Source organism: Podarcis pityusensis, assembly GCF_964106645.2.
Source record: "Podarcis pityusensis genome assembly, chromosome: 3".
In the NCBI taxonomy this organism is placed as follows: Eukaryota; Metazoa; Chordata; class Lepidosauria; order Squamata; family Lacertidae; genus Podarcis; species Podarcis pityusensis.
Genome location: NC_138026.1, coordinates 22,955,401 through 22,978,017, shown reverse-complemented (window position 1 = coordinate 22,978,017; position 22,617 = coordinate 22,955,401). Strand labels below are relative to the sequence as shown.

Genomic DNA, 22,617 nt, shown 5'->3' with positions numbered 1-22,617 from the left:
AGCAGACTATCCATTATCTATCACAGCGAACAGCATCGTGAAAACACGTCCTCTCTCCTCAAAAGCGAAAGTAGAGAGAGAACAAAGGCTTGAGGCTCTCGGAAATGACGAACCTCCCCCTTCCCAACAGTAGGCAGGGCGTACACTCTGAGCTGTTTAACCCTGTAAGCTCAGGTTCTCCTCACAGGTCGCACTTACTGTGAGGCAGCAGTGCTGCAGTGCGGTTTTGGGCCTCTGGCAGCCGGCGGGAGCTCATCGATCCCACCTTTGTCACCAATATTAAATGTTCGGAAAAGTCAGAAGCCCAAGGCAGTATAAGTTCCTCAACTAAGTTTATTCAACATTTGTCAGTGACAACAGCTCACTCAGGAACACAAGAACCAAACTGACTGGATGACATGATAATAATTCCAAGCATGAACTGACCGTTGACAGTTGACAGTTGAAAGAGCATGCGCTTACTTGCCATTAGAACGTTTGTCTACCAACGCTTCTATGACTGGTTAGAATGTGCCTTGTAACATAAAATGTGTTAAGCCCAATACATAACACCATCCAAAAGGTATGCTGAAGAGTTTGCTAAAACATTCATAGAAGTTACAGCGGTTGTTAGTAACTCAGAGAAGGTTTGGGAACCTTCAAGCTTCCAAGAGGTCTAAAGTTTAACCTCAGAGGATGCTGAGCCATGGTTAAATGCCATGAAGGCTGAACTTGATTCCTTAGAGAGGAACAAGACATGGGAACTAGTTCCAGGCCTGCCCAGGCCACAAAGTTCAGTTATTGCAAAAGTTCCTCAATGGGTGGGGTATAAATAAAAAGATTATTATTATTATTATTATTATTATTATTATTATGTTAATTTTATGCATTTTTTAAAATCACCATGGTATTTAACAATAACATTGTCAGGGAACTGCCATCAGCTCAGAGGTGAGAGGTGGAAGGGCAGTTGGGTTACAGGGAGCCTCCAAAGATCGTGAGAAGCACTTCCTCCACAGAGGATGGAAGCCCCGCCTCTAGTGGGGAAGAGATGCAGGGCTCGGAAGGATGCAAGAGAGAGGATGCAAGAGACCACGCCGGCAGACATAACAAGCATCTTATGTCCTTTAGAGGAAAAATTGTGAATTGTATAATTTTTTTAAATCCCCATAGTATTTAACAATAATATCTTACATTCTTTAGAGGAGAAATTGTGAATTGCAGAATTTTAAATACCCTTCATCATCCTTGGCTTCACTCAGTTTTGTTTATAACACTCTTCCATTTTCTTCTAGTTGTGAGGGTGGGGCCTCACAAGTGGAGTAGCGTAGGGCCTCTCATCGTCTAAATCCAGCCCTGATTGCAAGTGTTCAAATATGAGGTAAAGGACTTTATTAAAAAGAAAGAAAGAAAGCAAAAATCCCTGTTGCATGAAGAGAGGAAATGGTATGAGTATATAAAGGGACTTTCTGGCTAACGTCGTGGCTTGAGTAATTTATTATTTGATGAAACGTAGCAGCTGCTTCCCAGAAACTATTCTTCTTCCCCACTGGTAGAGGAATAATCACAGGAAGTTGTTCAATCAAAAAGGTCATTTCTGCCTTCCAGGAAAATGTTTACTAAATTGATAGTAGCTGAGCCTGAAACTAAATGAAAACTTTTCATCAGCCTTAAGACATATTGCAATTTGTTAAATACAGTATATTTCAAAAAGCTAACTTTAATTTTAATACAGTTCAAAATTCTTCCTGTGATTGTTTCTCTTCGAACCCATAACATAGATCTTTGAAAGAGCAGGAGAACAGAAAAGATGTTTTATTGATTTACTATGCATGGCAAGCTGCCCATTAATTGAACATGCTGATAATCCATTTTATTGCCCATCTATCTCTGAATCTAATTATGTTATGCACGGAGATGCAAGGAGATATAGATACAGATAGAGATATATCGTATCATTTCAGAGCCATACTACAAAATGCAGGCATGCCTTCAACACTTTAGACCAGGGTTGGGAAACCTCTGACCCAGGGGAAGAATGTGCCACCCAGACCACTCTGACTGGCACTTGCAACTCTCCCCAGTCCCCCCCCTCACCCCCAAGTGCTTTCACTCTGGCAGGTATGTGTCATTGAACCAAGAATGGTGTGAGAATGTGTGTATCTCTATGTAATAAAATTAGAAGAATGCCACCACACAGCCTCCATTTGAGGATTTGTGGTGCTGCTCCACAATTCTGGATTTAATGTATGAATCCAGGGCAGTCTGGGGAAACAAAAATGAAGGCAGGTTGCATGACAGTAGTAACCATAGCATGGGAAGAAGACTGGAGGAACACTGAGAGGGGAACAGCAATGGTTTAAAACAGTGGTTTACAACCAGTGTGCTGTGGCACCCTGGGGTGCCTTGAATGACGGTCTGGGGTGCCATGGGCAACACTGGCCTCTGTCCCTCTTTCCTTCCCTCCCTCCTCTGATGCCCTCTCATGTCTCTGCCTCTCAAAGGGTTGTAAAGCTGTTTGTTGCAGCAGCCCTGGCTACAAGATTCCCAGGTGAATGGTGCCTCTGGGGCTGACCCAGGTCCCTGTGGGGCAGTTTGAGGAGGCACCTCTCTTTGGGGCAGGAGCGGCACAGTTCAAAGACCAGGGGCGGCAGCTGCCGCTGCACAGAGGACTTCCTAGGAGAGGGGAGAGCAGAGGAGGGTGAGGGAACACTACACAAGGGAGGGTGATTTAAAAAGGACGAGAGGCTGCCAATTCTGCAAGCAAGGGGTGACATAACTGGGCTCCTGAGCCCCACAGGGGTGCTGTTAAACAACAGCAGGTGTTTGTGTAAAGTACTCTGCATCAGTTATTGTTCTTTCAGTTTTTCACTTTTCTGTTCATCAATTCTCCAGCAAGTTGTGATTTATTTATTTTTTTAACAAGTAAAAGCCTCATGAAAGCTCATCAGCATTTCCATGCAAATCTGTCCTAGTAAGAACATTTCAAGCAGTTTTAACTTATACATTTTTGCAATCAATTTGCCCCAATATTTGTGTGTGTGTGCGCGCGCGCACGCGCTATTCTATGTTTATGCACACTTTATCCTAATATATGCATTTTGATCGAATAACTGCTTCGCAAATTTCAGAGCAATGCACTTTTTTAAAAAGGAAGGCTCTGTTTTGGTTCTCATATTGCTTCAGAATGTGGGAGTAAGGTAGGATTGCCGTTAAAGATGAACTGCATTGACTTTCTCCCCATGCCTATTGTGAAGGGGAGACTGCTTTGCTGGAAGACACCTTGGCCCCTAGGAATTGGTTCCCATGATTCCACCTGAAAATAACAACAGTCCGGAAGCACCTGTGTAATCTACGGTTTTCTCTTTGAAATTTCACCCCTTATAGTTTGTTTAAATCAATACGTTTGTGTGCTGGGATCTCATCAAATGATGTATCAACAATAGCAACAAATAGCAATATCAACAAATAAGAAATATTCATAGTATAACAAATATTCATATTATAACCAATTTTGGGGGGAGTGTGTGTGTGTGTGTGTGTAGAAAGGGTGAACTTAGCAAGAGTTTTAGCACCAATGCTAGTAGAATAAGGATAGCACCCTCTTTGTATTATCCACAACCTTGAAATTTTTATGTGGTTCATAACATCTGCTTCAATGAACAGCAGCTGGCTAATAACTGGCCAAAATACCAGCTGAACAAGGGAGATGTGAATCATTGAACTCTACCAATTACATGCTCAAAAGGGTCCATGAAAACCAAAGCTCCCTATGTGAGTGCAATGTAACAAGTGCATTCAAAGCATCCGCACTCTTCTGAGAAAATGAGGTGGCAATAGTGAAATCTTTAGAGGGTGCTATTATCTACATTGAAAATAGTGGCCCAGAGATAATTGTAAGCCATGTGTGCTTGTGATTGAGTTTTTTGAAGCTATGGCCTCAATCCCAAGTAGTTCTGCATGCCCAGCTGCACCTTAATTTATACCTGGGGAGGGAATAAGAAGCACAGCCTACAAAACAAACCACTGTGGAAACTTTGGGGAGAAAATTGTTTTTTGGCACAGAGAGGACTGCTGGTCCAAGGAAAAATGTCTCACTGGGGGCATGGAGTTCCTTGGGCATGCCCAGTGCAGCCAGGATTGGGAAATATATAAGACTGTGTTGGTTCCTTACTTTCTCAAGTACAATGGTACCTTGGTTTTCGAACGTAATCCGTTCCGGAAGTCCATTCGACTTCTGAAACGTTTGAAAACCAAGGCATGGCTTCTGAATGGTGCAGGTGCCCCAGAAACAATAGTCGACAGCCACATTGGATGTTCGGCTTCCAAAAAATGTTTGAAAACCAGAACATTTGCTTCCAGGTTTTCGGCGTTCGGGAGCCGATTTGTTCGTCAACTACAGAGAACCAAGTTTCCACTGTAATCATTTCTGTGTACAATAAAGGTGCCCAATAGTTTGGAAAAATGTCTCTAAGTAACTATAACAATTAAATCCAGCTATGAGAGGGATAAGGAAGTAGCCCACCTTTCCACAAGCAACGTAAGCTTTGATCCAATAAGGTGGAATGGAAATTCCGAGAACCGAATTCATACAAGCTAGGCTGTACCCCTGCTCATCAACATGATAGTTTGAGGAGGGTTGGCAAATTTGCCTCTGCCAGAAATGAATACCAGGAGTGGGAGCATGTGTATTATTTCTCTTAGCTTTATGTGGTTTGGTTGCAGTGACAGCTTCTTAGAATCATAGAATAGAATCATAGAATCATACAGTTGGAAGAGACCACAAGGGCCATCGAGTCCAACCCCCTGCCAAGCAGGAAACACCATCAGAGCATTCCTGACATATGGTTGTCAAGCCTCTGCTTATTCCCCCTTCCTAGTTCTCTCCTGCTAGGAATCTGACTGGAGGTCAATATTTCTCACCTGCAGGATTATGTTCTACGTAGCTACATTAAGTGACAAGAAACAGTCAGGAAATGCCCCCCCCCCTTTCCTCAGTAGTAAGGAAGCCTTTACACAACACACATGAGTAAATTATCTTTATTTGAATAGGTAAAGGTAAAGGGACCCCTGACCATTAGGTCCAGTCGTGACCGACTCTGGGGTTGCAGTGCTCATCTCACTTTATCGGCCGAGGGAGCCGGCGTTTGTCTGCAGACAGCTTCCGGGTCATGTGGCCAGCATGACAAAGCCACTTCTGGCGAACCAGAGCAGCGCACAGAAACGCCGTTTACCTTCCCCGCCAGAGTGGTACCTATTTATCTTCTTGCACTTTGACGTGCTTTCGAACTGCTAGGTTGGCAAGAGCAGGGACCGAGCAATGGGAGCTCACCCTGTCATGGGGATTCGGACCGCCGACCTTCTGATCTGCAAGTCCTAGGCTCTGTAGTTTAACCCACAGCGCTACCCGCGTCCCTTTGAATAAACGTCATTTATTTGAATAATATTTGAATAAATGTCAACCAACACTGAACGTCAAGAGTATATAATGTTTTACATGGAAACAAGGCCTAGTAACCCATAACTGGTTAATTCAAATTTAAGTAGTGTTTTGTTGGCAACATGGCATCAGAGAAGGTGGTATCCCTGCATATATATTTTTAAAAAGAAGATCAACATGTTGAACAACATTTGTTCTCTAGTAGTGTGTCCTGCTATGCCTATAAATCTATATAACTAAAGGTGATTGGTGTCAATTAAGGAACAAGATCATATTTTGGGGGGAAATGTCAGTAGCAGTCATAGGAGCCAACTCCTAGGAGTTGTGGTGGCTTTGGGGCTCCAATAAAATATTTGATGAAGCTGCACCCCCCCAAAAAAGTTGATGGGCATTGTTATTCAAATGGTGCATGTACACCACAAATGTGATCCATTATTCGGGGCAGGGCTTAACTGCCTCCCCCCCCCCCAATATTTTATTCAAGTTGGCACCCCTGGTAGCAGTTCTCAAGCTGCTGTTCAGAAAAGGAACAGTTATCACGGTAGGCAGAACTATCCCACAGTGAGTTCTGGTATTGACGTAACTAGTCTGTGAGCCATGTTAAGCAGTCTGTCACCTTGTAGGGATCAGGAAAACAGGAACCTGTGCCTTCAGAAGATCATGCTGAAACCATGACAAGTGCCATCTTAGCACTCCTAATACCTGGAACATGCCCCAAGCCATTTCAAAACACGGTCTCAAATGTGATCCACCAGAGTTACAGTATTTGTAATAAACTCATAGTTGCCATGGATTCCAATATCACAAACCCATCAAAATGTTACTTTCCATAACATTTCCCGATTGCTGTCACCATTTTGTATACAAGGGTATTTTTTAAGTAGTATATAAATAACAATCAATAGCTGCCAAAGTTACATTGTCAGAACTATCACATCTCCTGGTTTCCTCCTTTGTAAATTAAATGTAGCTTTATTGTACAACGTTTAAAAGGTTCCCAATACATTTGTCCCTATACACTGATCAAAATGAACTTCACAGAACATTTATTCTAGTTTCCAGATGGCCAGTTTCATCCATCTATGAAAGTCATGGGCTCCTTTATCTTCCAAAGTTTTGCTAAGCAGTTTTAAATTCATAGAGCTCCATCTGTGTTGTTATTGCTATTTTTTTTTATCTTTCCAGACAATAGAAGAAAAATGATTGTAAGAACTGAATCAAAGTTGATTAAGCCATAGCAGCTACAAGTATGAGCAGAGCCAGATAAAACCCATATAGACCTATTTGAAGAGATTTCCCTCAGGGTATATCCACCACAAACCTAATGGTTTTATATCAGTTTAACTGTAATGGATTTCCCCAATAAATCCTGAAAGTAGAGTTTTGCCAAGGGTTTTGAGCATTCCGTGTTAGAGATCCCTAGTGTGTTCTCACTATATATGTACCAAAATTTCCTGGTATAGAGATAGGGAACAACTTTTAAACAGGTTTAAGTTTGAAACGTATTTGCACACTACATTCAATGAGTGTTCAATCTGTATGCACAAACAGTTGATCTGTACACTCATACAATTGATCACATGTCATGTTCAATGTATACAGTCTTTGTATCTTTATACACAACAACTGAGCTCCACAGCTACACTATTGCATATAATAACTGAAGTGAACAACTAAGCAAGTGTACACACTTTCACACAGACACATGTATAGAGACAACTTGTGTCTGTGCTCTGTGTAACATGTGTACAAGCCTGCAGTTAGGTCCTAGGTTTCCCTTCTGATTTGTTGTTGCTGTTGTTATTATCGGCATTCTGTTCTTCACAATTCATTCACAACATAAGTGGAGAACGAATCAAATAGCACTATTAGAATAACTTGTTGTTGGTGTATCAAAAACCAATCCATAAATTAAGACTCAGGTATTAAATGCTAAGCAGAATCATTTGCAGCAGCTTTAGCATAAACAAAAGGAAGCATTTCTTAACTCATAATTCATTTAAGGAATCCACTGTACAATACCTTGGTACAGGAGGAAAGCAAGAGCCATTTGGGCAAGCTAGAGTCATTATCAGAGTTCAAGAAGATATTCCCTTCAGAAAACTTGAGGAGTGAATGAAGCTGGTTCAGTGAGGCTTGTGGCCTGGCAGAAGGGGGCATAGCTGGAAGGAGATGTGACCTGGAGTGAGACCCAAGTGCCATACAGAGAAGTCTGGAGAGTTGCATTAGGCCCCAAGGACTGAGGTTCCTCAACTGTACTGAAGGATGTGATGCATGGATGGTCATTAACCTAGATGACTTGAAAATGGGACCAGAGACCTTGGAGCTATCTACCAATGAGCTAATAACCATCATAGCTAGGAATGAAACCTGACTGGAATTGCAGACGGGGATAACAAAGAGAAGGTGCAAGGCACACGCAACCCACTAAGACATTATGAAGGTGTATGTGCTGAAATCTCCCCTCTTTCAGTTGTCCATGTCAAAAGCATATTTGGCTTACACAGGGCATGAACCAGACAGCATAAAGCACTGTGGAGTCCTATTAATTTCAAAAGACGAAGGCAACCACGGATTTTCATAATCCCCCTTGAAATCAATGGGACTTGACAGAGGAAGCTGCTCTATATTGAGTCAGACCATTGGGTCCAAGTAGTTCAGTATTATCTACATTAATGAGCAAGGGTTCTTTAGAGTTTCAGACAGCCCTACCCAGGGATGCCATAGATTGGACCAGAGATTTCTCTTTGCAAGGCACCTGGTCTACCATTGAGCTGTGGCCCTTTTCCTTAACAGTGCTTAACTTTGTCTGGACTACTCTGTGCTGCAACTTCCTTGTACAAAAAAAGGCAGCCCGGTAAGCCATGCTGCTCTTGAGTACTAATGTTCTCCTCATCTAGCATCCTTTTGTGGTACACAGTGTGCCTGTATCCTAGATTCCAGATCAATAGAATATGAAGTTAGATAGTTACCTGGGAGCTCCTAGCTACAAACCTGCCATTAGCGCTAATGTAAAATGCATCAGCATATTGCTTTGGGAATCCCAACTCCCACTGACAAGGATTTGATTGCAACGGCTCCGAGTGAAGAGGACCTTTTTGAATCCCAGGGAACAATGTATGCCAACATTAATGACTTGCAAGGCATTTTGCATCATAGACCCTTTCCAGTAGCTACTTCAGCTTTATTAATGTGTGACCACAAAATTCCAGATTCCTCCAAACTGATGCCAAAGTTTTGTGCTGCGAACCCCCCGTTTTGTATACCCCCCAACAGGTAATTGACAAAACAAATCGGGCTCACAAGTTAATGCCAAAAACATCAATTGATTCCAAACCAGTGCCTCACGTGTGTGCGCCCCACCTCTCTCATGCACGCACCCTTCCCCTCATGCGCACACCTGCCCCAAGTGGCCATTTGACCATTTCAGGGCCCGCACAGGGTTGTTGTGACCCTAATTTGCTTTGTCAGTTACTCAGTTGTGGGGGTGGCACAAAATGTGGGCATTGAAGCAGAAAACGGCACAAATCTTTGGCATCAGTTTGGGGGGATCTGTAATTTCTGGGTCACACGTTAATGAAACACTTGTACCTCAAGTGTAAACAACAAAATATTTTGTACTGTGCCACTGGTTTACTACACATTATTGTGCCATATTCCGTACTATAGCTCCATGTGCCTTTTTTGTCCTGTACATTAAGACATTTTTCTCTTTAAAATGAAACATAGTTTCACCGTATGCCAGTCTACATCCTTCAAATGATCTCAACAGTTCAGTTAATAAGGAAATCAAAGTGGTTTTAGCTGACCTGTGCCATTTTACTTAAAAAAATAAAAATAAAATATATTTGTAACTATGTTACCCTGGTAGAAATAGTCCTTCGTTGAAATTTACCACTTGCCAGCTTTTTGAAAAGCTATAGAGAAAGCTTGAATCGCTTAGAAAATAACATTCCGTTTGCTTTGGTAATGTTGAAAAGGGGTACAATTTTAATTTAAGACACACTGCAGCCAGAATAGTTCTCATTTCATCCCCTGAGGAAAGCAAAAAGCAATATATAGAGAGAGATGTTAGCTGTTGCATTCAGCAGTTAAAGTAACTATCCAAAAATTACCATTTGCATCTGATGCAAAGCTTTGTCTCATTTTGCTAACAGTGTTTTATAACTCCTAATGTTATGGTTCAGAATATGAATTTGTTAATTCATTTGTATCCTTCTTAAGATGTCAGCAGACCAAGAGTCCAAAGACAGCTGCACTGTAGAAGCACCCACAAAATCCCTTCAATGTTACATACTTAGTCTTGCTCAAATTGCTTGCTTGTTCCCATGATTGTTTGTTTATTGCAAATATTGTATGTGGTTTCTGTCCCTATCTAGATATAAAACCTCTCTTGCTCTGGGTGTGTTTATTTTGGAAAAGGGCGAAATCAAATTGCCAAGGGTTTTACTGTCACGGGAACCAACATTCTCAAAAGTCATTACAATAAGGAGCATGTGTGCAGCAGTATCAACACACACATGTCCTAACATTATTATCTGCGAATGGACTCTTCAAAAACTGGCAATATCTTTCTGAGCACTCACTGAAAATAGCTCATAATTATTGAGCAGATGCTAAAACAAGCCAAGAGTTTGCTTATCATTACCTCTGGTCAGTGTAAAACCTAGAAGCAGGGCCCATTTGTAATTAGATTGTGCTTCGTTTCTGAATACGTTAAAAATTGGAGTCTATAATTAACTGAGGAACCAAATTAATTAGAGAGATGGTGTACTCTTCAATTGTCTCTTGAGACATACAGATGCTAACATTAATTGCAGATTCAGGACTTCCTTCAGGGTGACCTGGGGCAGCCCAATAAGATTTGGAATTGGCTTGGAATCTGTTGTGCCCAGATAATATCTAGTACAGCTTGTGTCCATGATATCGGAACAATTGTGTTTCCTATCACTGAGATATTCAGTGGAGTCCTCCATGGCTCAGGTGTGTGGCTTGAATCTGCCTTGGGACCTGGAGGAAGACCTGGGAGGGAAGAGGAGGAAATAATAAGTAGAACATGTATTGTTGAGTTTTTGCATAGAAAAAAGATTAAAAATCTAAATCAGCATCTGAAATATCCTAATTAGAACTTACTCTGCATGGCAAAGGTCTAACAGAGGAAGGAAAAACCCTTAATAACAGAAGTTCTTACCAAAGCTTATTTAGTTAATGAAAGGCAAACCTGTTTCATTAAGCACTCACCTAGCCATCAGAGTTTTAATTACTGTATTAGTCAAAATAGCAACCATTTTCTTACTAATGAGGTCTAAAAGCTAATCTTTTTGGAATTATAATCTTCTACACTTTGAACAGGCCAAAATCGTTTGTTTAGCAGTTGGAATATACTCCCCTCTTATGGCTAAATTTCAATATGTTCAGACATAATTAAACCCAAGACTATGAAAAAGTCATATAATTCAAAAGCACAAACACACAAATGTGAACTAGGGCCAGGGGTAATTAAGACAGGGTGTGTGTGCAGAACCTGAAATGCACAACATGTTGTTGGACTCCTGCGTGTATCAGCTGCAACAATCATGGCCAAGGATGTGGGTGATGGAAGCTATTGTCTAGCAACATCTAGAATGGCACAGGTTCTCAATCTCTGGACTAAGATGCAAATGCCATCAAGGAATGCAATGTAAAGCCCAAAAATAGAGGAAGAAGCAAACTAGGCCATTTCTGCCCTTAATGGTTGGCACAGTGCCTTGGTAACATCAGTAGCTAGAAGACAGAGCTTTCTCTACACTGCCTGAAAAACTGTTGCTGTTTATTCCGCAAAGTTACATCAAATGGATGCCTAGCAACTGGTGGGCTTTCACCTCAAACAAAGCTTCTTATCATTTGTGATATGTAGTCTTTGGCCAGTTCTGCAGACTTCTGAAGACCATGTGCCCCATATGTAAAATTCAGATGGTTGCATAAAAACAGTCCTAAAGTTTTACTAGCAAGACATCATTGTTAATTAAATGAGTGAGAGGGCAGCACAGCAGAAGCAAGAAAACTAATATCCATGCACAGAAAGATGAGAGTAGTGATGGCGATGCAAACAGGATATCGAAAAATAAATGGACAAGATGGAATGTGGACATACAGTGGCAAGCATCTCTCAGCTGTGATCTGCATGTGCAGTTGAGTAGCAGTGAGCTTAGCCTGAGAAAGTGGAGACAAATTATTCAAAGTTTTGGCCTAGCAGTAGGGTTTCCCTACAGAACTCTACACATAGAGTTGGCTGCTCCTCCTCCTCCTCTTCTTCTTTGGCGATCACTCGTAGCCGAGTAAGATTATCTTCCATGACTGTGGAGGCCAGTTCTGGACCCGCACGTCCTTCCACAGTGGGGACATTGGTTTCCAGGCAAGAGTTGATCACGGTGTGGGTTTGCCAAGCATGCCTTCCTCTTAGCACATTTCTCCCTTGCGTCCTGAGTTTGAGTGTCTTCAAAACCCATGACACCTTTGGTAAAGGCTGTTCTCTGTTTGGAGCACTCGCAGGCAAGTGTTTCCCAATTGTTGGTGTTTTCACTACATTTTTAAAGATTTGCCTTGAGACAGTCTTTAAACCTCTTTTGTTGACCACCAGCATTATGCTTTCCATTTTTAAGTTCAGAATAGAGCAGTTGCTTTGGAAGACGACAATCAAGCACCTACACTATGGGGACTGGGGCTGAGGGAGTTGGAATCCAACAACATCTGGAGGGCCACAGACTTCCCATCACTGTTCTATATCCATTAAATGAACACTTCTGTGAACTGAAGTGAAGCCATTGTGCATTAATGCATGCAATTGATATGTACTGGCTGCTATGGTAATTCTTCTTAGACATACCAGAAACTATAGCACTCAAATCAACCAAAGCTCACTGTTATTTGTCACCTGTATGCACAAGCAGTAGTGCAATAATCATGGCGATGAGAATTGAGTGGATAGGTGGATGGAGGAACAGACTTACATTCTAGTAATCTTCATAATACAATGGATTTATCTGTTTTGATTCCAGAGGTCACATTTACTGCAAGTGAAATAGTCGACACCTGGACAGATGCAAATGATCTAATCCATGAGACACAGGCTACATTTCTTTACACTCATGAAGTGCTGCACGTGAACTATCATTTATAATAAGGAAATGTAACTTTAACCACATTTTGTATGACAAATGTGAGTACATGGTAGTGTATAATATGCAGCATGAGAAATATGAAAAAATAAGCCCTATCAACACAGCATGGTGTGTCTTTACAGCACTTGAGTCACATTTATTATAAAGGTTTATCATATTAATATCTCACAAAAAAGGAAGAACTAATAAATAATTCTTTTGCTTACTACAATCTATACAAAAACTGATGTAAGAACTATCAAAGGATATTTTCGAGGATATAAGAGAGAAAGAGAGGGTGGGAGGGAGGGAGAGCAAGAGAAGCTAAGTAAGATAATTTCTTTATACAGTTGACATGATTCGAATCTCACATATGACATATTATCGGTTTTAATATCATACAGAGGCAAAAACAATATAAATCCCGTACTCATAGCAAAGATCAGAAATCTAATAAGGTTTTGTGAACTTGCTTCTATTTTTCAATAGTTGTTGCCAGTTAAGGCACACTACTATACATTTTGCTATCTTTAATATTTTTAAAAATCATGAGTAATCAGACAAGCAGATCTCGATTTCAGAGCATCCCATGTTATTAATTCCAGTTAAGGCTCCTTACTCATAAAAAAGCCACCCAGATGCAAGGGCCCACATGTACAAAAGCATTTTACCATATTTACTCGAATTTAATGTGCACTTTTTTCCAAATTACATCGCAAAAATTAGGGTGTGCATTAAATTCGATGGCACATTACATTCAAGTAGATGGTAGGTTTTCAGTACAAGGGGAGGGTGAAGAAGAGCTACAATACACCCCCCCACACACACTTGAACACACAACTGCACCAGTCAGGGACTACCTCTCCCCTATGAATCAGCTCTAACCCATCAATCTTCATTTGAGGTCCTTCTTTTTGTGCCTCCTCCACCAGAGAACTGGTCTTTTCTGTGATGGCTCCCATTTGTGGAAGGCTCTGTTATTACATCGTTGCCTGGCACTGTCATTACATCATTATTTAGACATAAAACATTCCTCTTCTCCCAGGCCTTTGGCTAATTAAACAAAACATGGCCTATTAAATGGGGGAGGGGTTGTTTTTTGTTACTATGATATGTATTTCTGTGTTTTTTATATTGTAAACTGCCCTGTGATCCTTGGATGGAGGGCAGTATGGAAATTTAAATAACAACAATATTCATAAGTTTTAATTCGCAAGGTGGTTAGATCTCAACTAGGGCCAGGGCCTTTTCAGGACTGGCCCCGACTTGGTGGAACGCTCTGTCACAAGAGACTAGGGCCCTGCGGGGACTTGACATCTTTCCGCAGGGCCTGCAAGACAGAGCTGGTCTTTGGTTTGGACTCAGTCTGACCCTTATGTTTCCCTCCCCTTATGGTTTTGATCTATGGGCTACTATTAAAATGAGGCTGCGTTTTAAATTGTATTTTAACCCATATTTTAAATTGGTTTCCCCCCTCCCTATTATGTTTTTATTGTAATTTTACTGGTGTTAGCCACCCTGAGCCTGACTCTGGCCGGGGAAGGTGGGGTATAAATAAAAATTAATTTTATTATTACTGCTATACCAATTTTCCAGGATAATTTCAAAGATATCATAACCAATGCGGCTTCCAAAGATATCTTCCATTAGCTAAGTGAAGGAAGGAGCATTACTGAATCATGACACACACACACACACACACACACACAAGCACATATGCACAAATACAGAGTAAAACAATGGTTGAGGTGGGTTGTGGAGTTGCTTAAGTAGATTGCGTGACTTTCCTCACCCAGTGTTTCAGCAGGGGGTGGGGGTGGTTATGTGAATGTCCCTGTGGTATCCTCATACAGGCACTGTGGTTGTCTGCAAGGCCATTTCCACACAGCGGGGTTAATGCCAGTCTTCATGCCACATCTGCAGACATCTTTGTCATGCAGAGTTGGTCCGCATATGAGCCTGGTGCCTGAAGCCAGCTGCCCATAGAGCACATCTTTTAGGATCCTATCATTTTCCCAGGGCTTTTTTTCTAGCCAGAACTCACCAGAACTCCGTTCTGCCACCTCTCAGGTGGTCACCATTGTCATTGTCATTATAAGAGAACAAGGGAGGTATTCATGGTGAGTTCCAACACCTCTTTTTCTGGAAAATAACACTGCCTCTTCCATTCCACGGACATGACCAAGCTAGCGTAGACGTCATGCGCGGACATTCTGGGAATGTGGGCTTCAGAAAGCACATCTTTTTTTGAGATTCTGTCCTGCCATATGTTGCACAAAATCTTCCTGATGCAGCGCATATGAGTAACAGAGCACATCAGTTTCCTGATTTGCAAACTTTGAAATAGGCAGTTCCAAGAGGCTAGAATGAGGGATTCTGTCAGCATGAAGAAGAAGAAGAAGAGGAGTTTGGATTTGATACCCCGCTTTATCACTACCCGAAGGAGTCTCAAAGTGGCTAACATTCTCCTTTCCCTTCCTCCCCCACAACAAACACTCTGTGAGGTGAGTGGGGCTGAGAGACTTCAAAGACGTGTAACTAGCCCACGGTCACCCAGCAGCTGCATGGGGAGGAGCGGAGAGCGAACCTGGTTCACCAGATTACGAGTCTATCGCTCTTAACCACTACACCACTCTAGTTCACCCATTTTCTTGCAATGTTACATCCAATTAGGCTTAAAAGATTACTTAATAGTCTTTCTATCTAGCTTAAAAATGGTGCAGACAATGTACAAACAGCATATCACTTCAGTACTTGCCTGCTCCCTGCTGTTGTTTCTCATTTACCCATTATTAAACAAAATGGCTTAGATCCAGAGAAGTGCCAGTGGAAGGAGGCTGCCAAAAGTTAAATTGCCTGTCCTCTCCTCTCTCCACCATCCCTTGCCCCCTGCAAAGTCTCCTGAGGGTTGAGGACCACTTTTGAATGGTATGAACTGGACTGTGGCGCCTGGCACTGAGCTTTAACTCCATAGGAGGGGCATAGCTGACAGATGACTCTCCAGCATATGTGTTATGTACACTGCACAGCTGAGGAACATTGAATCAATGTCATAGCATCTCAGAGATGACCTACACCTTTCTGCCCATTGTGTGTGTGTGTGTGTGTGTGTGTGTGTGAAAAAAGAAAAAAAAGAAAATGAAGCAAAAAGAATACAATAACAGCAACAGGAAGAAGAAGAAGAAGAAGAAGAAGAAGAAGAAGAAGAAGAAGAAGAAGAAGAAGAAGAAGAAGAAGAACAACAACAACAACAACAACAACAACAACAACAACAGATAGCTGGTTACAATAGTATGGATAGCTCAAAAGTAGTGCATATGCTTTTCATCCAAAAACCTCAGGTTGCATCTTCAGCATCTTCAGGTAAGACTGTGGAAAAGATTCCTGCTTGAATCCCTGGAGAGTCTGTGATATTCAGTTTAAAATAACATCAGGAGAGGAAACTCACAGCTCACATGCACAGAACACTCATGAAAGCAGTTAGATGCAGGGGAGCTTGCTGAGATAACAAATGAACAGCCTCGGGGTCAAATTAGTTGTTGAGCAGAACACCTGAAAAGTGTGGGTGGAGGAAAAGAGGATACTATTTGAAGATTAAGAGAGTTGGTTCTGAGTGAATAGCATTTATGTAGCTCAGAAGTTACAAATACACAAAGAAAGACTTCTCTCAATTTTCTCTTATTTGCTAGCATCTAGCCATTACAGATACAAGTGGTGTCTCAGTAGTTTATGTTCAGCTGGATTTCCCTAAAGGAATTCAACTTCTTTTTTTGACCACAACAATGTGGGTAGTTTTCACTGTGCCTGTTCCATTCCGAGGTATCTGATATTGAGCAGGAATAAAGAAGCCCAGTCTTCACTGCTGTCAATCTCTTTCAGTCTTAATAGATTATGTTTCAAAAGAATTAGGCTGGGATCACCTCAAACCCCTAAGCAGCATTGCACCAAATTGAATGTTCTGCCTTGCTAGCAAAGGCCCCACAAGACATCATCTCAAATTGTAGATTTAGGATGGTGTTGGAAGTATGCAAAACTCTTCGTACATTCTAATAATGCTTTCCTCCTATTTTCCAAATTGATCAGGCCTTTCAGCATAGCACTTTCGGATAGAAATGTTTTATTAAAACTTTTAGGCAACTGGAAGCCATTCACAATGGTCAGCATTATCTGTGAGTAATGTGTCATTATTGCACCAGTTCCCTGATACAACCATATATCACCAAAGTGCTATTGCTTTAGTGATGAATTAATGTAATACATCATCAAAATGCCATTATAGTGATGATATATTATTCTCTAATATGGCATCAGCTGGCAAAAAGCAAGTCCAGAAAGAGTTGTGCAGAAATGAGGGGAAAACACAAATAAGTTGGGTAGAATTACATTTTCCCATTCTAAACACATTTCTATAATTTTAATTGAATGACTATAATAATTGATGATATATTTAGATACGCAATATTTCCTATGAATGACTAGCAAATTCCCAAGACTTTTACCTCCACAGTTTGAGGCAGCAATGATTCCAAATAACAGTTTCTGGAAACCACAGGAGAGGAGGGTGCTTTTGCACTCAAATCCTTTTTGTGGGTTTCGTTCAGGCATCTGGTGGGCCACTGTGAGAACAGGATGCTGGAATACATGGGCCATTGGCCTGATCCAGCAGGCTATTCTTATGCTCTTTGGAGTTCAACAACATCTGGAAGCAGAGTTGGATTTAGGGGAGTGCGACCGGTTTGGTTGCACTGGAAATGAGGCCTCTGGGCACCACAGGGGATGCTGCAACTATGATTTAAAATGGAGTATGAGAGGCTGGGAAGCAGGGCATCAGGAAAGAAGTAGATAATAAACTTTTTGTTATGTACTGAAGTTCTCACCCTGGGCCAGCAGGGGGATACTGTAGATAGTTATGCAAATGAAGGATCGAAAGTGACATTCAGTGATTGGATGGATACTGTAGATAGTTATGCAAATGAAGGATCGAAAGTTACGTTCAGTGATTGGATAGTTTTAGAAAGTTGCTACAGTAATGTTGTACTGGAGCTCTATATAAGCAGGCTGACAGAGCCCTTCAGTTCAGTTCTGTTCTGGCCTCTGAATAAAGAAGAGCTGTTTGAAGAATCGCTGTGTCGTCTGATATGTTCACCCACAACTTAACACTTTTATATTTGTCTGTTGTTGTTGTTGTTGTTGTTGTTGTTGTTTTATACCCCGCCCTCCCCAGCCAAGACCAGACTCAGGGCGGCTAACACCGGATATAAAACAATTGATTGAAATACAACTTAAAAAACAAGATTAAAATACAACATGAAAATGCAGCCTCATTTCAGCAGAAACTCAAAAACTTTTTGGGGGATGAAAACGTCAAGTCTTCACCAAGGCTAACTATCTAGACTGGTCTTATATGGGCCAGAAAAAAGCCAGGGAAGTCCCCATCACAGAAGGAAAAAGGAAAAAAAGAAAGGAGGGGGGGGATCAAGTTAATTCCAAGCCAAAAGCAGGCGGAACAACTGTGTCTTACAGGCCCTGCGGAAAGAAATCAGATCCTGCAGGGCCTTGGTCTCATGAGGCAGAGCGTTCCACCAGGCCGGAGCCAGTGTTGAGAAGGCCCTGGCTCTGGTTGAGGCTAATCTGACTTCCTTAAGGCCCAGGACCTCTAGGGTGTTGCTATATATGGACCTTAAGGTCCTCCGTGGGGCATACCAGGAGAGGCGGTCCTGTAGGTACATAGGTATACTGGTACATAGGTGAGGATGCTGCTAAAAACTAACTGAAAGGTATATCTTGCAATGAGCCTACTTGGATATGAAATACTTTAATTGCAAATACCTTACGGTTTCTTACTTAGCATATATGAACCCTCTTAATGTACAGCAATGCAAGAACAGTTGCACACAAAGTTTAGCACTTGCTGAATGGAAGATGCAACATAGCATACACTGAGTACTGTGTACAAGCCATCTAATGCAGTTTTTTTTAATGTGTTTAGAGGCCCCTCCTGATCAGAGGCTATAAAATTCCATTGTTTGTACACACATCCAGCACTGGCCTAATTGACTTCAATGGTACCTGTGCAGATGTATATGTATCCTACATGCCACATCGGTACAATTCCCTTTGACATAAACTGGTGTTTTACTGAGGAGTTCTTGATGGATCTAGACAAACCCACATGATCATTACTAATGGATCTAACAGCATGCCTGCATGTGTAATCGCATAGATCTCTTTTATGATTTCTGGTTTACAACTGTTTCTATAAATACATATAGGAACAGGAAGCCACCCATAAATCCCAATAAATGAATTGTGTTGCTCTATTTCTTAAAAGATATAATATTTAATAAAAATGTATGCACTATATCTTTACAGAATATTTCTATCGTTAGGTTGCTGTGCTATATTTTTCAATTAAATTTACTAGTGATGAATGGAAGCTAAGCTTGGCATTGTAAAGGAAATCACATCGATCACCACAAAGTCAATATAAAATCTTGGGCAACTCTGGGATAAATTATACAAATGCTAGGACAATATTAATATCTTAGGGCTATGGCTCTCAAAACACTTTTAAAAAAAGTTTACACAAGGTCCATTATGCATTAATAGCAAAGCTCTTGAAAAGCAATCTGTTTGGGAAATTACAAATGATAAACCATTTTACCTCTATACTGAGTAAAAATATAAGCAAGGGTATGAGACGGAACCAGCAGCAGAACAAGCCGATCGGGCGCCTGGGGCCTCCGTAGGGCCTCTGAGGAGTCTGCCTGCCTCCTCCCACTCAGCTGCCCTACAGCTGAGGGGGAGGGGGTGGGCAGACTGTTTGGAGCAAAGCGGAGCCTGCAGGCGTCCAAGCCACTGCGTCACTCCCAGGAGAGATGCATGGCTCGGGCGTGCTGCAGGCCCCGTGGTAAGTGCTGCCCGGCATTTTGTCATCCCCCTCAGTGGTGACACCCGGGACGACCAACCCCCACCACACACACCCCTTCCTCTGCCCCTGGACAGAACACAACCATAGCTGTCAACTTTTCCTTTTTCTTGTGAGGAATCCTATTTGGAATAAGGGAATTTCCCTTAAAAAAGGGAAAACGTTGACAGCTATGAACACAACCCATTTCAAACTGGCAATGTAGGAAAGCAAACCACTGAACACTTTGACCTCTTTCTTCTCTCTTTTCAATCAGCCACATGCAATTCTGGGTTCACTCAACACACGGGGACCTGTGAACTCCCTCTAGGAACCCCACTCCTGCATCCACCCTCATTGTCTGAGACGGTCAGTATTTTGTAAGAGGAATTGAAGCACACATTAGACATTTAGGTTTGTGCAGGTCCACAAAGTAGCCAGTGGAGAACCAAGTGCTATTAGGGTTTTTTTCTGGTTACAGAGACATTTTGATGTATACCATTTCATAGAATGGTACAGTTGGTACTCATTTAGTCCAACTCCCAGCAAAATGCAGGAATTTCAATTAAGGCATCCATAACAGATGGCCATCTAACCTCTGCTTAAAAACATCCACGGAAGGAGAGTCCACAACCTCCTGAGGGGAACCATTCCAGTTGAAGTGGATTAAGACACCCTGGTGCAATGTATACATTTAAACAACAGCAGCAGCAACAAAAACCAGGCTTTTTGCACTGAAAAGAACCCTGGGTGATCAGAGTTCAAAATCATCACTGAAGCCTCCATGCACAGTGATGACAGCAAAAGAGAAAGCAACATTAGGTAAAAGGTAAAGGTAAAGGACACTTGGATGGTGAAGTCCAGTCAAAGGCAACTATGGGGTGCAGCACTCATCTTGCTTCAGGCTGAGGGAGCCGGTGTTTGTCCACAGACAGCTTTCTGGGTCATGTGGCCAGCATGACTAAACCGCTTCTGGCACATGGGGGACTGTGACGAGTGCCAGAGTGCACGGAAATGCTGTTTACCTTCCCGCCACAGCGGCACCTATTTATCTGCTTGCACCGGTGTGCTTTCAAACTGCTAGCTTGGCAGAAGTTGGGACAGAGCAACGGCAAGCCCAAGAGGCTCAGTGGTTTAGACCACAGCACCACCTGCTCCCCTAACCTTTGAGCAACATTACTTTGTGGGGAGAGGCCAAATGAGTGGATCCACAGACCCTTTCACCACACTTTCCCCTACTCATGAAGGGAGCTACCCTCTACCTTAGAGGATACATGGCAAAAACTCACTGCTCTGTTCTAGTGGCCAAAGCCGTTTCTGATAGCAGACTGCCACAGTGGCCACGGCTTCTTAACAGCTGCTCTTATATTTTTGCATTTTAACCCCCATGGCCAAATACATTGCCCATACATCTTGGAGAAGATTCTCCAAATGCTAGGATTTTCTCACTCTCGGCTAAGGCTCTCAGGTTTTCCCAGTTGATTAATTTAACTGACTATCATGATAGGGAATATATGGGTCATACAGCTTGAGCTGTAGAGATCTCCTTCACTCACCTTATTACTGCTAAGGTATTTAGCATTCCATTTAATGAGCAGCGCCCCCCACCCACCTCAAAATCATATATGCTGGCACTGCAATTATTTTAGCCCATTAAAACCTTTGAGTCCAAATGATGAATATAACATGAAGTAGAACATTTGGGTGGGGCAGTGAGGAATGGGTGAAGAACTTCTGGACTTTAAACCTTAGAAACAGGAAGTGCTTAAGACTGCTCATTACCATGACTGTAGCAAGCTTCATGATGTCAAGTAAGAACATGATGGATTTGTCTCCTGAGATAGATGGAGTGCGCTTGGCAAATATCTGTAGATACAATACCAGTACTTGGTGGAGTGGGATGGGCAATACTTTTCATGCAAACCTATAGCTAACCAGCTGTTTCCTCCCTACACCACAGTTTGTCCACCATGTTCTTAGGCACAATTTGGTGAATATTTCACTCTGTTCTAGCACTTTCTGGAAGCCCTTCTGAAGAACAATGCAAAAAAACCACACAATCTTCCAGTGGTCAACCTGTCACCGCCTCTTTAATTCCTTGATAAGTGTCTTGGCTCCCCATTGTAAGAGAAAATGTATGCTGTTTCTTCCCTTTGAACCATTTGAATGTACAGGGTTTAGATGGCAGCAACTTCCACTGCATTAGGTCATGAGGACAAATCCTTAAGCCACTGAATATCGCAAAGCCACCAAATGTGCTCTGATGTGAACATCCTGTTGGATGTGACATGGAAATCGATGCATTATAGTAGATTCTTTGGACTAACACGTTCTTCTAAAAAATAAAGGAAGGAGGAGGGATGGCCAAAGGGTGTTTTTGGAAGGGCTGCAGCTCAGTCATAAAGCAGTTGCTCTGAACAGGTTCCAGGTTCAATCCCTGGTATCTCTAGGTAGGCTGGAGAGCTACTACTGTCATCATGGACAATACTGAACTATATGAATTAATGGTCTGGTTCGAGATAAGGCAGCTTCCTGCATTCCTCTGCATAAACTTAGTCTGGGCTGATAACTTTTGATGCCTAATCATTTGACCACCCCAGGTTCTCCATGGATTCACATTAAATTACACTACATCAATGGTTTTCAACCAGTGTGGCGTGGCACCCTGGGGTGCCTTGAATGATGGTCAGGGGTGCCATGGGCAACACTGGTCTCTGTCCCCATTTCCTTCTCTCCCTCCTCTGATGCCCTCTCATGCCTCTGCCTCTCAAAGGCTTCCACAGTTGTTTGTTGCAGCAGCCCTGCCTGCAAGTTCCCCAGGCAAATGGTGCTCTGGGACTGGCAGGGGCTGCTTCCCAGGCCCCTGTGGGGCAGTATGAGGAGGCATCCCTCTTTGGGGCAGGGGGGGCCGTTCAGAGACCAGGGGCAGCAGCAGCGCCTGCTCAGAGGACTCCCAAAGAGAGGGGAGAAGAGAGGAGACAGAGGGAACGCTCCACGCTGCACTACATTGTTGATTTAATCAAGATAGCTTCTCAAAATAAATCTAAAATGAAAGGTTTGTTCACACGTTACATAGATACAAGCTGTCTCTACATATGTGCAAGTGTTTCTGCAAAAGAGTTACCCTTGTTGATTTGTACAACTATTTATAT

At 42.2% G+C, this 22,617-nt stretch overlaps 1 long non-coding RNA gene across 1 annotated transcript; it reads left to right on the top strand.

The window, feature by feature from the left end:
* The first annotated feature begins 208 nt into the window (after positions 1-208).
* LOC308473750 lies at positions 209-2,659 on the top strand. Its single transcript, XR_013984280.1, has 3 exons — positions 209-562; positions 1,275-1,360; positions 1,944-2,659. It is a non-coding gene; the product is annotated as an uncharacterized lncRNA (long non-coding RNA).
* The last annotated feature ends 19,958 nt before the right edge of the window (positions 2,660-22,617 follow it).